The following is a 16,467-nucleotide window of genomic DNA, read 5'->3' on the forward strand; positions in this document are numbered from 1 at the left end:
GTGATCGCCACGGGGTAAGTCGATGATTGCCCGAAGCGATAACTTTTCCAATGTGACGTAAACTCTCCCCTAAAGTCTTTCCCGCCCCTCCCCTTGGCTGGGTGGTGCCAAGGCGCCTGAACACCACGCACCCTCCGGCACGCCAATGCATTGGACACGCGAACGACCGGGTTTTATGGGGGGCGCTTTCTCAGGTTGGTGGATTGTGGCCTCAGCGGGGGGTGTGGTTGGTCTCCCGTGGTTGGCGGAGTCTGCCCGTGATGTCACGGGAGGAACTGCCCCCGCTTTCACGCTAACCTTATGGTGGTAATCTTAGTAACATCTTTTTTTCTTCACATGGGTCATAGTGGCTTAATTTTCGCTTCCGTTCTGTTTTTATGGTTTCACGGTTATTTATGTAGCTGTCTTTATTCGCAGATATTTTGCCGCATCCAGGATTTGTTCAATTATTCTCGTACTGTATGGCTGAGGTTATTAATTTGGCAGTATACGTACGTTACCGCCTTATCTAGTACACAGTTTTTTCTAATGCTGTAACACCTTCCACATCGATTGGCTAAAAAGTAGCTTATGACTCTGTGTTATTAGGTATTATTTTAAAAACTAATTTCTAGAAAAATATAAGAACTACAGTAATAATTTATTCCGAATATGTAATTATTACACCTACTTTCATTAAAAAAAATGTAATTTTACTGTTCAAAAATACACTTTGACAAATCAATCTTAGGTAAAAATTTCGGTAGCCGTGAACCAATTTTAAGGACATGACTGTTAGAGAATCTCGGAAGTAAGTCTTTTTTTTTAACATTATCATGGAGAAGAAGACTATTTTTGATTTATGTAATTTAGGGAGTATGCGAAACAGCGTTAGGGAGGACAATGGCTTTTAGAGAAAGTAATTAGAGTTAGCCTAATTAGCCTAGTCTTTAAATTTAATCCATATATTTCTAATACACCACTCACTGGTTAGAATTTGTCACAGAAAAATCGGTGCAAAATTTTCCCTTCTGTGGCACATGAAACTTGAAAAAATGGTATTGTACCTGCATCTTAGAAAGGTTATTCAACTCCAAACATTAATTCTTATTTAAGTCAAATTCATCCTGTTTTGTACTTATTTTAGATCATTTTGTTAGTTCTGCATAATTTTCTGTTTTTAATATTATTTTCAGCCTTATTACCATACCCGTCCTGCGTAACTCCTTCGTATATATGTAATTTTATAGTTTAAAAAAACCGTCAAAAAACCCCTCTAGCTAAAATGTCGTAAACTCACGTTTTATTTTATTTAATTCTCCCGCGTAGGTGTCTACCCTTTATTGCTAGATGCTCTTCTTTATTTCTGTTGTATATTTTCTTCCCGGCTTCGCCGAGTCACTCTCTAGTTTTATGTGCCTCCTGCATCTCCTGTGTTTCTCTCCCCGGTGTCTCCCTCTCGATCATGTGAGGCTCAATTAAGGGTGGAATGACGGCCAGAACAGCACCCGGAACAGCCCTTAAACGCTCTCCCCTTGCGCCACTCTTCTCAATCTTCGCTTGATGCCCTCCCACCCTCACACTAATATCATCCCGGAATAGTATTCCCCCCGGACATGTTCCCGTGGCTATCGTCCCCTCCTCGCCACGGAGTGACCGTATGTTTTAAAGGTAAGGCTTAGGTTTTATCGCTCACCGTATGTTTCCCGCTATTATCCCTGCGAAGCATTTAAGTATGGACCGCTGTCCTGCTTCCATGCTTCCAACAGTATTCGCACCTGTGATGAAGAAGTGGAATTAGGCAGCGAAATAGGAATTTTTTGTCTTAGTGTCTGTCTGTTTTTGCATTTTTGGTACTTTTCTGTCGTTTGGCCATGTAAGTGCTTGTAGTTTCAATACTACTGTCTAACTATTTACTACACCATATTTTATCGATTTAAGTTTAATAAATTTTTATCATTCCGTAAATTAACAGGTCTTGGTTCTTTGCGTGGATCAAATCCATATGGACAATTTTTGACGTGTTGTAACCACGATATACTATTCATGTTTCACCAGTCATTATTAATCACATTTTGTGTATTATTAAAAACTAATGGCGAAATTAAAACTAGATTATTCCATTTTATTACCTTCTTGTCATTATATTTTACATAAAGTTTCTCGTTGATTTTTCCAATTAGAAATTGTTTTCCTAGTCGCATCAGTGATTTATGCAATCAAAATTTATGATAGTCATGTAGCTTTTCATAAATCACATGTAAGGGTTATGTCTGACATCTTGTATAATTCATCCGTAAACAAGCGTACTTTAAGGTATTCCCTTCTCTCACGTTACTTTTAGTCTCACACCTTTGAACTCAGAGGTGAAGTTTTATTGATGTCATTGTATTTGTAATTTAAAAAAATCGGCCAATGAGGTAAGAAAAGTAATAAAAAAACGGAGAAATCGCAGAGAATTACGTTTCTCAAAAAATCACGTTCTCGACGTATCCATGCCCTCGCAAAACCGCGCTGAGGCACGGAAATCACGAGAGGTTCTTTTGCAAACTTCGGTATTTGATAGCGCACGATTGATACTTTTTTTTTCGACTGCATGGTGCGGAACTTATTTTTGTTGCGCGATTGTTGTGTGGGGTAGCCTTTTTTAAATATTTTATTGGAGGGAGAACTTCTGAATGTGATCCGTTATTTCAACTTGCTGGAAAGCGTTTTGGATTCTCAAGACCCTCAGTTTTGACTTATCCTGCGTTCTCATGCATTGTTAAAATACATCCGAAGCTCAGCAGTTGAGGGTGAAATGCAACAATGCCTGTGGTACAAGGGGATTTTATCAAGAATCAGTCGTTTCTGTGGCAGTGGGAACGGTATGACCTCACTCACAGTTATGGTCGAGTTTTAATGTAACGTGTGCATATGTTCGACTCCTGCTCCATTCTGAACTGTTTATTCATTCGTTGCAATTAATTACCGGAAATTAGAGTTGATGAATGAGGTGAAAATCTATATATATAAAAGAGTCGAAAATCGTGTTAGTTAGAACACTTATAACTCGAGAACAGCTGCACCGATTTTAGTGACGTTAGGCTCTTTGGATTCGTCTCAGCCCCGGATAACATATAGGACATTAAAAAATAGGAAAAGTTCACAAAAAAATTCAACTTTATCTTAGAGATATGTTTTTAGGAGTTGATTGTTAAGACGGTCAAAAAAGTAAGATTTTTTTTCGTTTTTACTAATGTATTGACTGATCTTTTTAACAATATTAAAAAAAATTAAATGTTCAAACATGTTAAAAATATTAAAGTAATAATAAAATAGTATTAAAATAATTGAAATAGAGGTAAGCTACGCTCGAATTGAGTCGTCAGCAAACACTTAACTACCGTGTGTGTAAACAAATCTCCAAGCAATTGTTGATTATCAGTAATGTCCGTGTACTCTGCATGATTTCAAATCTTTTAACTGTGTAATAAACGAAGACGAAGTCACCATCTATCTATCTGAATATATGAAGTCCTTGGACGCACCTGGCTTACCACGGCACGATTTACAGCTAAAGGTAGGCTCTGTGTTCATGATCTTTCGAAACCTAAACCAACCAAAACTATCCAACGGAACGTGTTTGGTTATTTAAAAAACTGATAATGAAAGTGATTCACGCCACTATACTCAAAGGAAAATTCAAAGATGAGGAAGTTCTCAATCCGAAGATTCCATGATCCCAACTTATATGCCCCTTTGAGCTTAAACGTATTCAATTTCCAATTCGTGTTGCATTCGTGATAACGATTAACAAATCGCATGGTCAGTCTTTCAGTTTTTGTGATGTTTGTTCTCATGTGTCAGTGAAAACCCACGATTTTCTCATGGTAAATGATATGTGGTATGTTTACGAGTCGGTAAACCATCCGCTGTATTTCTTCCTTCGCTTCAAGGGCGCAGCTAGGAATTAAGGATAGGCGCAGCTAATACTGGCGGGTCTGTAGGGTAGGTATAGAAAACTCGCCAAGGTAAGCGAGAGGTGTGGGGGCCCTCCTCAGACATTTCTTAGGATAAAAGGTTCAAAATGGTGGGGTTTGCGGCTGTGTGAACAGTTAAATGTTTTGTGGCTCATCCGTCCCCCTAATATTAATAACCAAATGTTTTATATGAATTGATTCTCTGAGCTTTTGGGGGGGTTTTAACCCCAAAAAACCCTCCTCGCTGCGTCCCTGCTTCGCTTCGCTATTTTTATTTAGCTTCATTCGCTTTATCTTGCGCCTGATAACAAAACAAAAACTGTTGTTTATCAGAAGGCGCTTGACGCAAGGCATTAAACCCGAATGTGTAGGGCACACCGTGGTGCGTTTACGCATGCAGCACGTTAACGCAGTGCATTTTTTCCAAACAGAGATACTATAACTGGCGCGCCTAAAGTCATTTGATACGAATGCTGCTTTGTAGGGGCTTTTCTTACACTATTTTGAGCATCAGTTAAGCGTTGGTCTAGAGTTGCGTTAACCTGCCCCGTGAACGAGCCAAGTTTACGATACGGACTTAGACCTAAAAAACATTTTTTTACGGTTAATAACACAAATAGCCAACAACTGAATGCGTATAATTTTTATTTCATCAATATTTTCTCATTTAATTTATAATAAATCTAATATAATTAAAACGATACAGCCGCTCTTTATTTATAAATGGTGCAACTAAACTATAAGTTCATTGAATGTTAGGCGGTACGAAGTTCGCCGGGTCAGCTAGTCTTGTTTAAATACCAAATAATAAATAATTATGTGATAAATTGTTTCACGCTCAGTTTTAGGCCAGCCAATATGAATATATAGATATGAGAATTTAGGGTTCTAAATAGCAGTTTGGGGATATCTGTGTAAATAAATGGACTGCTGACCGAAGGGTTCCTGATTGACAAAACGAGTGAAGCCTTCAGAAGCTCCACGTAAATATCGTCTAAATGTGAGGTATTCCGAGGAGAGGGAGTCGTCCCCATATCCTGAATGTGTGAATTTTACACGCCTTTAGCTTAGTCAGGTCGGAGCTCTACCCTCACCAGTCCAAACTTACTTACGGATGAATCTCTGAGTGAGTGAAGTCGCCGGTTCTGAAGGTAATGCATTAAGATGCTGTGTAATAGAAGTCATGACGCTATGGGAGATGATCGTTGCATGAGGTAAGTACAGTATTGATGGGCCAGGATAGGAAATGCTGAAGGCCGTGGTGAAGGGAAGGCATTGGAGATGTCGGAGGAAGAGAACTGAGTGTTCGGATAAAATGAAAGGAGGCAATTGATGAAGGTATTTGACGAATTGATGGAGAAAATGAAATTCAAAATTATGGGCTTACTCTTATAGAGGGTGCTATACGTACCTATGACGATCCTGACATAGACGAAAATATCCTGACATTAAACCATTTTACACTGTCAGCCTTCATCATACTATGAAATAAAACGAAAACAGGGATTATTGTGATGAGGAATGGTTAACTTAGTTTGGATCACATTTCAAATGGATGTATTTGAAGTGTGACTAATAGTTTTATTGAATATTAATTTTGCGTTCTATCATACCTTTAATCCTGTCTGGCTTTCTTAAATTACTTTAAGCTCTCGGAGAATTAGTTAAAGCCGCTTGGGGAATGATATGCACAATCATTGTTTAGCATGGTGGATTTTTTTCGCATTTTGCATTTAGCCAGTTACCTAATCATTAATTTGAGAATATTGGTGGATTGTCGTTACATCTTTAAATTAATAAGATATCATTATTATCAACCTAGTGCTTTGTTTTAATGCTCAGTCGTGTGAAAATTGCGAGCGTCTCTGCCACGTGGCTATCATCTGCGGTACGACACGAAAGACGGGACCAGAATCAGCGCAACGGCGCTCTGGTCATGAGCCAAAATCAGTTTTATAGGCGTCGCCCGCAGGTAGTAGAGACCTACTGAGCGCGTATCATTGCGAAAAATAACCATTTAAACCGAGGTTTAAGTGGCTCCTGATAAAGTTCGTCGCTTGGTTTTAATGTCGCACCCGCTTGCGAGCTGCGATCGTGAAATATGTAGCTGCTACGACTTTGGACGGTCTCGCCCGTGAAGTTTGACGTGCCTTTATGGCCCGGCATAGGGTTTTGGGGGGGGGCGTACCGTGACCCCTCACGGCAAAATGTCTCCCACAAGCCCCTTCCCCCATCACGTCCCGTACCCCTAAGGGTTCGACTCGGCAGAGAGGGAGAAAACACCCGTGGAGGATCCCTGCCATAAATCCCACGCCTCTCCCTTCCCCACGAACACCGTGTCTCCCTTTTATTTTGATGGCACGTATCCTCACGAAAAAGTCCAAGCCCCTCATGTCTCCGCGAGATATCCCGAGTCGTGCTCCTCCCCGCGAGTCATTAAATGGCCAAGACTGTTAGCCCCGGCGGCGTCATTTCGGACAAGCGGCCGTGGACTCCGGAATTGAGTCATTACTCGGCCGTATCCCTTGCGAGGAGCCATTATTCCGTGGGAAAGATGGGGATATTAGCCGCGTCGTCATCGTGTGGGTGGAAAAGGGGGTTTTGGTTACCGCTTCCTCGCCGCCTTTGTTTCACCCCCGAGGCAAGACTTCGTGGGTGAGCACGGAAATGATCTTTTCGATAACTTCCTTGCAATCGCGGTGCCTCCTGTGATTTCCGAATTAGGGTCATCATCTTGAAGGAAATTGCATCTTTACTGTGCTCGCGTGTCTCCGTTCAAGCCACCTTCTCTGCTCTGTTCGTCTCCATTGACTCACCCTAATAATCCAAACTATTCGCTCATGCGTCTCTTATCTCTTGCATAGAAGCGCAGGAATTATTTTCTACGTGAAAATGGCAGACATCTATTTCTGCTGATACTCGCTAGACCGTATTCCTTCTCTATCTTTCTCTCTCCATTTTTATATCAGTCTTACATATCATCGATATATCCTCCGTTTTATACTTTTTCTGAACCCTATCCGCTTTCTTAAGCTAATGCTCTTTAAAGCGTGAATTTTAAGTCTTCCTTTTAAAAATTTATTTGATTTTTAAATAAAATTCAAGTGGATTAGTTCCTGAAACAGTGATTTTCCATTAAAATATGGCGTTACCATGTATAAATGGAACATTTCTAATGGAGTTTAACGTGGTTCACGTTATATTTGTGGTTTACCAGGTGATATTTTTTTTTGGAAATCTGATTAAGAAATTATTGGATGAAGGTTGTTTGAGTATGATATATGATTCGGGTTGAATATGTGCTGTGGTTACTAATGGGTTGGCTGGAATGAAATTATCAAGATCTCCTATTATTTGAGGATTTACCAAAGATGATAAGACTGGTGATGCAATTAAAATTATCAATCCTACTATATTCTTTCATGAAAAATATGGTTGGAAAGGATTTTTTTCACCGTCTCCTTTTATTACTATATGGTTGTTTCATCCTGTTTGATGTAAAAAACAACAAATGTACTTTTTGACTTGTAATAAGTATATCACTCGGAGAAAGAATGGAATATAGGAATGCGATTGGAAGGCTGAAATATAGGAATAGGATTCTATTCTTGGGGGCTAGATGAACGGGGAGTATGAAATGCTCACAAGCCATGATAGGAGAGATGATCTCTGGATCGGGATATGCCAAACATGCTCTGTACCGTCCACATTTGCTCATTACTATGCAAGCCGTCAAAGGGTTCGTGTGGCAGGTATCTCGGCCTCGTTACATCTGAAATTCCCTCAGGCTCTTGACGTTTGCGACGTGCTTGGCAGAGGACTGGAGAACTTACCCCACCTTCGGTTCTGTCGTTACAGGTATTGAAAATTCCATTTATGGTACTCAGAATCTTTCCCTACCTCCATTTTCTGGATAGAATAATGTGTCATCCGTTAAAATTGTGTTTGGAAGGTAATTAGGAAACTTACTACGAATGTGAAACTGGTAATATGTAGTTTTTTAATTAAATTATTTTTAATTCGTAGCGCGAGTTAGTTAAATGATTCCTTTTATGATTCCTTTAAACCCTTTTATTATCAATGACCTCAGTTTTAAAAATTATTAATGCATATCCTCTAAATTAATTCTTTTTCATATAATTTTAATGTTCAGTCATTTATGATTGCATTAAGTTATGCATTACTCCTCTCCGCGCTTTAACTTGAATATATAATTTACAGAATGTGGTTCACATAGCAAGACATGATCGTTAAATTAGGAAACTTTCATGAAGAAACTTAATTTTTATAACCGAAGTTAATTTTCGTCAAAAGCCGTGTTCGGGGAAAATTCATTACCAACACGCATTCGGCTGCATTCTTATGCTTGATGGTTTCCCTTATGCATAATTTTTGTGCATAACCACGGGATGGATCATCGAATTGTGTTTTGTTGATCTTTGATTATATTAGTTCAGTGACACCTACCGAGGAGACCTCGTATTAGTAATAATGGAAAAGTGATAGAGGAAATTAAGAGATGGATATGCACTAACATGACAAGATTAACTTATAGAAGCGCTGAGAGTGAAACTACATCAAAGTTGTCTCGGGATTGCTTACATCCAATAATGTATAACGATATCGGTGCAAAATTCTAATTTATTAGCTATGTTATTTGAAAATTTTAAGGTATAAATGGAAGACCGAAGTTTTACGGTTTTGTAAAGCATCGCGAATAAGGAATTTGATGATCAAGATAAAGGTAGGTGGGCAAGAACTTTAGTTGGTGTATTTATTCGACTGCTTTGGCTGCACATTAATGAAACCATTTTGGCTGCACATTAGAATAAAACGTGTATAAAAATATCAAGAAGGGAATTACGTTACCAAAGAAGGTTCTTGAAAAGGCAGGAGCTTACGAGAGGATCGTTATGTAAAAGTATAAAGAAGAGGTTAGTGAGGAGTTGGATCTGGAGTGTAGCTCATTATGGTGTGGAAACGTGGACTCTAAGGAAGTAGGACGAGAGAAGACTGGAGGCATTCGAGATGTGGGTATGGAGAAGGTGAAGTGGATGGGGAGGAGGAGGAACCACGAAGTGCTGGACATGGTGGGTGAGGAGAGGCAGCTTTTAGATACGAAGATACGAATGAGGCAGAAGGTATGGATGGAGCGAGTTCTTAGCGGGGAGGTGATATTGAAAACGGTGTTAGAGGGTAGAATGTTGGGTAAACGAAGGAGAGGAAGGAAGAGAATAGGAATTTAGGATAGAATGAAAGGGGGTGGGCCTGAATGTGTATTGAGGATGAGCTTTATGTTGGGAGGGTAGACAAGTCGGGGTAATCAGAAAATGCTCCGAGTAGACCTACCTTAACCGATACAGTGTTTCAATTATATGTATTAATAATAATAGCCACAACAAGGCATGATGTGAAATAAATTATGTAAAATCGGCCAAGTATTAATATTTTCGGAATTCGGGTGCGAATCGTCCGGCTGATCCAAGGTGCACCATGGCTTTCCTCTTGCAGTGGACCTCTCTATCATTGCCGGAGGCTGGGAGCGGAGGAGGCAACCCCATTACTGCTCATAGTCAGACACCCTCCTATTCTCACACAAGGATCTCACACTAACAAGGAAGATTTTTTCTTTTTTTCCACTACACCAATTTCTCGCCCGCCCGCATCCCTTCCCTGCGGGCTCTGCGGGAGTTTTTTGAGAGACGAAAGCCGAAGGGTGGACGGCGTATCACAAACAATTGTGGGGAGGATAATTGAGAGGAAGTGGGCATTGAGAGTTAAGCAGGGGAGTGGGGGAGAGGGAATGAGCGCAATTGGGAGGGAAGGACGAGGAGGGCGAGTGAGGTTAACTTCTGGTACATCTTGTGTGTGGTTCTTTACTCAGTGAGGATGCTTTGGAAAATCTTAATGCCTCCATAGCAATTTTATCATGCCTTCCATTCTTGGTACTTCCGTAAATAATTTTTCAATCGCAGTATTTCTATGGCAATTCGATGCACTCCGTTCTGAGTGCATCCGTAAAAATATTGAATCGCATTATAACCTGGTCCAACTTTTTATCAAGATGAAAGAACGAGTACGCTACCTGTTGAGGCACATTTACATGAAGTATTTTGCAAATCAACCAAGTACCACTCTTTCCACATTGAACTTCTCCCTTTTATCCAAATTATGGTCTTTTTCGCTCCACTACTGTATCCTTGGCACACCCTGTTATCTCCATTTCGTTCCTCTCTTACGTAGAGTCTTCTAGGTAATACAAATCTCTGTATTATTTCCTCGATTATTTGTTTCCTCTTTCCCAATCTTTTATCTCCTATGTTTCCCCTCTAGAAGTTTCCTCTCCGCACCCTCCGTGTCTAATGCTTCCAGGTTCAATAGCAGGGAAAAGATAATAGAGGCACATAATGAAACGGGTAGGCATAGGATTTATTCCCTCGAGCTACAAAAAACTTTGATGCAAATCATGCTGACTTCAAAACCCTCCCAACACACTCCTTCACTACAAGACTGATGATCCTGCAACGCTGTAAAACCCCGATCGTAGCAAAATATTTGCATTTTATGCATTTTTATGCTTCTTATGCAGAAGAAGGTAGCTCTCATTAAAAAAAATGTTGACAACGACAAAATTCCTCCACGTCGAATTAAGTACTCCACGTGGGTATATTTTCAAAAGTTCGTTGACATCACAACATTTGAAGTGATGATTTTACAAGATGCATCTCACTCGATTAAGTCGGAGCTGCATTTTCAATTCATGTCATCTCTCCACTTCGTGGAAAATCGATCACATTTTAGATCCGGGGTCACCCATTCTTAAATTTCTTGATAATTCATCCTTTGCGTTAATCCAGTCCCTCGCCTATCTTTAATTTGGGATCGTTGGGGATCATTATTTTTTTGAAGAATTATTTGTTTTTGAAAATGACAATTATCTTGGTTGATACTTCGTAATTTATGAGCGTATCCTCCATTTCATTCTTCCTTGCTCATTATATCGCTGTTTACAATGGACTTCCCGGTGTTTTTCAAGGCGAAAAATATGACGGAATCACGAATTAAACCATTGTATGTAGAAATTCCTGACCTCTTGGGAATTCCTAAATTTCGCTGGATGCTTCAAATTATCTCTCTACATTCCTAACGAGGGAAACACGAACACTTTCGAATTTCCGGAAGTTCTAAGGAGTTGAAATCGTTCAAGGGTGATGTAAATGTACACGTTACCGTCTCCTATCGATATTAGCGTCATCGTGGAGCAGGTGATAGTTGAAAGAATGTATTAGAGTGACTTCGGCGTAGATTTCGACGCAAAACTCAACTTTCATGGCCACATTAACAACGTCATAAGAAAGGATATGCCGGTGCGCCGATGTTAAAGACCCTCCTGATTTCCGGTATGTATTTTTCGTCTTCGTATGCCAGTCCTTGAATACAGGTACTGTGCTCCAATGTGGATGACCGTATGTCCCGCAGATTCGAATCTCCTTCATCGTCCTGGAAGCTTCTTTCTAGCCATTGTCCGTCACCGCATTCCTTCCCTCAGATGTGCCACTGGAGCACCTATTCTTCCCCCGCTGGATTCCCCCACCTCTTCCACAGACTCAAGCGATGCGATTTAAAGTTCCTCCGCATAATTTGAGTGGCACTCTCAGACCTGATACCCTTCTTACCCTCATTCAACTACACATTCCTCCTCGTACCACACGCAATATTATCTTGCTTAAAATAGCTAAATTTCGGCTATCAATACTCCAGCGTCCCTTGTTATACCGTTTATCTAAAACATTCAACTCCGTGACCTCCCAGTCACCCTCACTTGACCTCTTCTTTTCGCCATCTGTTTTCAAATCCTCCCTTTATTGTCAACCCCGTTAATATGTCCCCGATTTTCTCCGATTTCCGATGCTTTTTGTTTCTGGTTGTTTTCCTGTTGATGCTGCTTTGTTAAAAATAATAATTTACTTGTTTATTTCACCCACCGTAAAAAGCCTTTGTGTCGATTTTGGGGCGTTAAAAATAAATAAAATAGGATAAATGATGCTATAAAACCTTTTTCTAGTTTATTGTCGAGGATATTTAAATTAGGTATTTGAGGATTTTACCCGTCAAATTGATTCAAATAGTACTTCCCTACACAAACCTAGTTTACCGCTGTACTTGCATTTACATAGACTATGGCAATTTACTCCTAGAAGAGGGAAGCCAAGAGGGAATTTCGGTTTGGTGCGTTTCAGGTGCTCCATGCAAATCTTCCTTTGCCGTAAAGGTACTTCATTAATATTAGGAGCAAAGCAGCGGCAAAATACTGGATACTATCGAAGTAATAGCTCTTGCTATTCAGTTGCTCACCGTTGCGCTGCTACCATCGTTCGTATGCCTCATTCCCTCGGACGAAGATAAGGCGGGTAGTTTGACTTCGCCTATTTAGGGAGATATGAAGCGGGCTCGAATGAGGGGTAGGGGGCCTTGTTTTGGTTGTCTGCCCTATGAGGGGAAAAGGGGACGACGCGTGGAATAGTGAGTCATTGTGAAGGAGGTTTGTGATAATCGTAACTGCTCCGAGGAGCTCCACCATGGATATCTCTGTATGTTATCCATAATAGAGGCGGGCTTTCCGATTCATTTCGGCCATGCAAGTGATGATATTAATTACGCACTATTATTTTAAATGGTTCAAAATGAACCGCACGAACCAAATTTTGTATAACAGCGAAACCAAATGAACGGTGCCATCTCAATGTATAATGCAATTGGAAACGAGCTCTGCGAATTAAATGACCGCTGGGATATAAACTGCATTTGGAAAGTTTTTTTTTCAATCCATTGAGACCACGCATGTACCTTTAGTCTCGCGAGAAGGTGAAGGAATGGTAATACTGCGTAAGACTCAAACCAATTTGACGGTAGCTGCAAGCGGCGTCAGCGATTTTTCAACTTATCTACTTTTACTTTTAGAGTTTATTTTTTCCGAAAAGTAGGCTATACGTCAGAAAAGAATCAATATTCATCTATTTATATTTAAAATTCTAGCAGATTCGCTGATACAAATACGATGAACGAACCATTTATCAGTCATCAGAATAATCGCGCCATTTATCCTTCGATCCTCTGAACTACCAAGTTCATGGCAGTCTTAAATCGTGTTTTCTTCCTTATCATCCTCCTGCGAGTCAAAGCTTAATGAAAGGGCAGTCTTTGTGTTCCCAACGGGAGGGATACACCAAATGAATTTTCTTAGCGTAGGAAACTTCTTTAACTCGAACTTCGGTTATCTTCAATAACGTTTTTCATTACCGACTCGGCAAATCACGAATCTTATCGCTGTATCGCTGTTATTGTTTCTTGGCTATACTTACCGGCGCTTATTTTCAGTGCTTTGATGAGGTCATGTTACGACAAAGTCCTCTCCTACATTTCTCCGGTGAGATTTCATGGCAGAATTCTAAGTCAGAGCTGAATATAATACTCGTTTATTGAGATCTTGGGCAATTACCTTTCACACAAATTCGAAAGCATCTCGGTGCACATAGTGGCCATTTCTTGTGTTTCAATTAAAAAATCATTAAATTCAGTGATAGTGGAATTATTGCGTGTCTATTACTTAAAAATATAGAAAAATACCATTTTTATGCTTTGAAAGGCGCTCAGCCATATGATTCAAGCTCCAATTTTATGTACACATTGTGTAAAACAAAACTAACAAAATAAAAACACAAATATGCACACGCATGATTTTATGTAGTCTGAAAAGGTACTGATACCTTATCTGCACCACAAAATATAACTTTTCAATGCAATTTCGATCAATGCACGCTACCATAAATATTGGGCGTATGACTTACGGATACGGATTGCTTCAGTTGATAAATCTGTGACCTTTAAGCCACGAGTTCGATAGTGCCACTGCTACAACACGGCTACTACATGGAGGTAGTTATCATTGTGGTCGCGAGCCGCAACTCGTCAACCTTTTGGCTGTATTAATGTATTAATGATTAGCAAGGATGATATGATTGGCTCCGTCAAGGTTCCACGAGATCTTTGCTTCCTAACATTCTCATATTTCCGCACCACATGTGTAGTAACTTAACAGACCGTATAATCAGCATCTTTTTCATATATCAAGCAAAATTTTCAAGCATTACTCCTCATTGTATTTCCATGAATATGGTAGGTGGTATCTCATCAAAGAATAGGGAATAGGTAGAGGGCATTATCAGATAGGTAGAGAGTACAAGAGTTGAAAGACATGATAATTTAGCTTCACCTGCTGTAATAAGCGATAAATAAAACGATACGTAAATATGTATTTTGTTGTATTCATGTGGGTAATGTGTAGATACACGTGAAAATCGCACTTAAATTTTTATTTTATCGCACTTTCAATAACAGTTTATCGCATTTTGTACCGTCTATTTTTTATTTTCATAATGAGGTAGATGACGATAAAATGTAGTGAAACACAGTTATATGACAAAATACATAATATTTTAAATGATTATGTTGAAGAACAATGATAAATTAAGGAATAAGACATATAGTGGCGGAGGTGTAGCTTGCCCGCGCCCACTTGTAGTTCGCGGCCTCGTTGAGTCCAAGCCAACTAGCAGCTGGCCTGTCGCTCACATGCTTTAAGCGGTGAGTGTCGGCGGAGCATTTAAACTGCGCTCGGCACAAAAAGTACGAATTTTGCCGTCGAAAAGGCAAATTTGCGTACAAATATCATAAAAGTCCAGTCATCACATCTATGTCGCATTTATTTGCGCACATCGTATCTGTATCGCATTTGCGATTTTCACGCATCTCTAGTAATGTGTCTCTTGGTCAAGTTTATTTATGAAATGACCCCCCTTTTCCCTCTTCATGTCGGTATTTCTCTGAATAGTTGGAGGCAGTGTTGTGACGAGTCCGTTCGGTATGAACGGATCATAGAGTAATGCATTGGACGTTTCTTAAGAGACGATTGGAGCTCAGTAATTGGATTTTCAATGTAATTGAAATGAGATTAGTTAATTATGAGAGTTGAAATTTGCTTTTTTATGACCGTGAAGTGGTGTTGACTAAGGTTGAGCTATAACTAAATGACACTGAATTATTTTGAAATGTTTAAGTGAATGATTTTGGGATGTATAAGGAGGTCTAAAAACTGAATTTGAATAAATTTTATTGCATACGGCTGTTTCGCGATATGTTATGTTTTGAAAGTTGCCAGCTGTATGGTATCACTTTTTTACGTGTGTAGAAAGAGGTCGATTTCATCGGTAAAATTCTCAAGTGATGACTTCAGCGGAAGCACTTATTCCGTGGCCCTAAGATGACCTCATATTTCAATCTCCCTCACCCGTTTTTTCTCTTTCGATAATTTCGCCGCAGCTGATTGCTTTAATTGCTCTAAAATGATGCCACTTCGTTTGGTGTTTGAATGTACGGGTAATTTCCTCCTCAGTGTATGTCTTTTTCGTAAATTTCGATTCTTTTTTCTTCTTGTTAAGTTGTCTTTATGTCCTCGAATTCATGTGTTCTACCTGGCCTCTATAAAATGGCGACTCTGCTGCATGTGGTTATCTGTCTTTAAAATGAAAAAAATAAATAAAAATATCGATTATTTTTTCAGGTTTTCCGGATTTTACTAATTTAACTATCTCTCAGTGATATGGACTTACATTGATAACTTCTTAGATGTTAATGTCAAGACTTATCGAGGTGCATCAGTATTTCGTCGTGTCTGATTCAGGAGATTGAATTTGTTGAAAAATATTATCATCAGGCGTATCTCTGTGATTACGACGTTCTTCATTCCTGCGTTTCTTATCTAACATTGATCTTGACTCTTCCTTTTTTTCTCTACCTCGCTTGTGAACTCGTGGTGACGCGGTGGTTGTTAAACAGCCTGAAGGTTTGTTTTGAGGTAAAGGTAACCTTGGTGTAGAGGTTTGAGCTTCCTCCAGTGTAATGTTTCCTCAAGGGCGGCGAGAAAAAATATTATGATGTAATTATTGGCGCTAACGGTGGAGAAGTTATATTGAAAGGTTTTTAATTCGATGATTTGTGAGAAATTACCTTGCAAATGTTATGAATTAAGTCTTTTTATGCCCAAAAGAAATTTATTTGAATTCTGGGTCACATCGAGGATCGGATTGATGAGGTGGCTAGAGTGTTGGCTTCGCATAGCATGGGGCCGGATTCAAATCCCAGCGGTGACAAATAATGAGGGCCCAGGGGAGCTCTGCGAGGATACAACGCACAAGGGCCGGCATCACAAGGGGAGGGGGTTGGAAAGGAAGGAGAAAGGAAAGAGGCGCCGCAGCGATAGGAGCCCGACGACGTTTCTGGGGCATGGAAAGGATGGGACGGAGTAAAACACCTTAACGCTATAGAAGCGGAAAGGGCCCACTTACTAGCGAAACCTGGCATCAGCCATTAATGTGCCAACGATTTTGGAGGATTTTCCTATATAAGAGAAAAATCCATCGATCAAATCGTTGGATGAGCGGTGACAGTGAATTTTCAGAGCTTACCC

This window comes from Ischnura elegans, chromosome 1 (genome assembly GCF_921293095.1).
Source record: "Ischnura elegans chromosome 1, ioIscEleg1.1, whole genome shotgun sequence".
Lineage (NCBI taxonomy): Eukaryota > Metazoa > Arthropoda > Insecta > Odonata > Coenagrionidae > Ischnura > Ischnura elegans.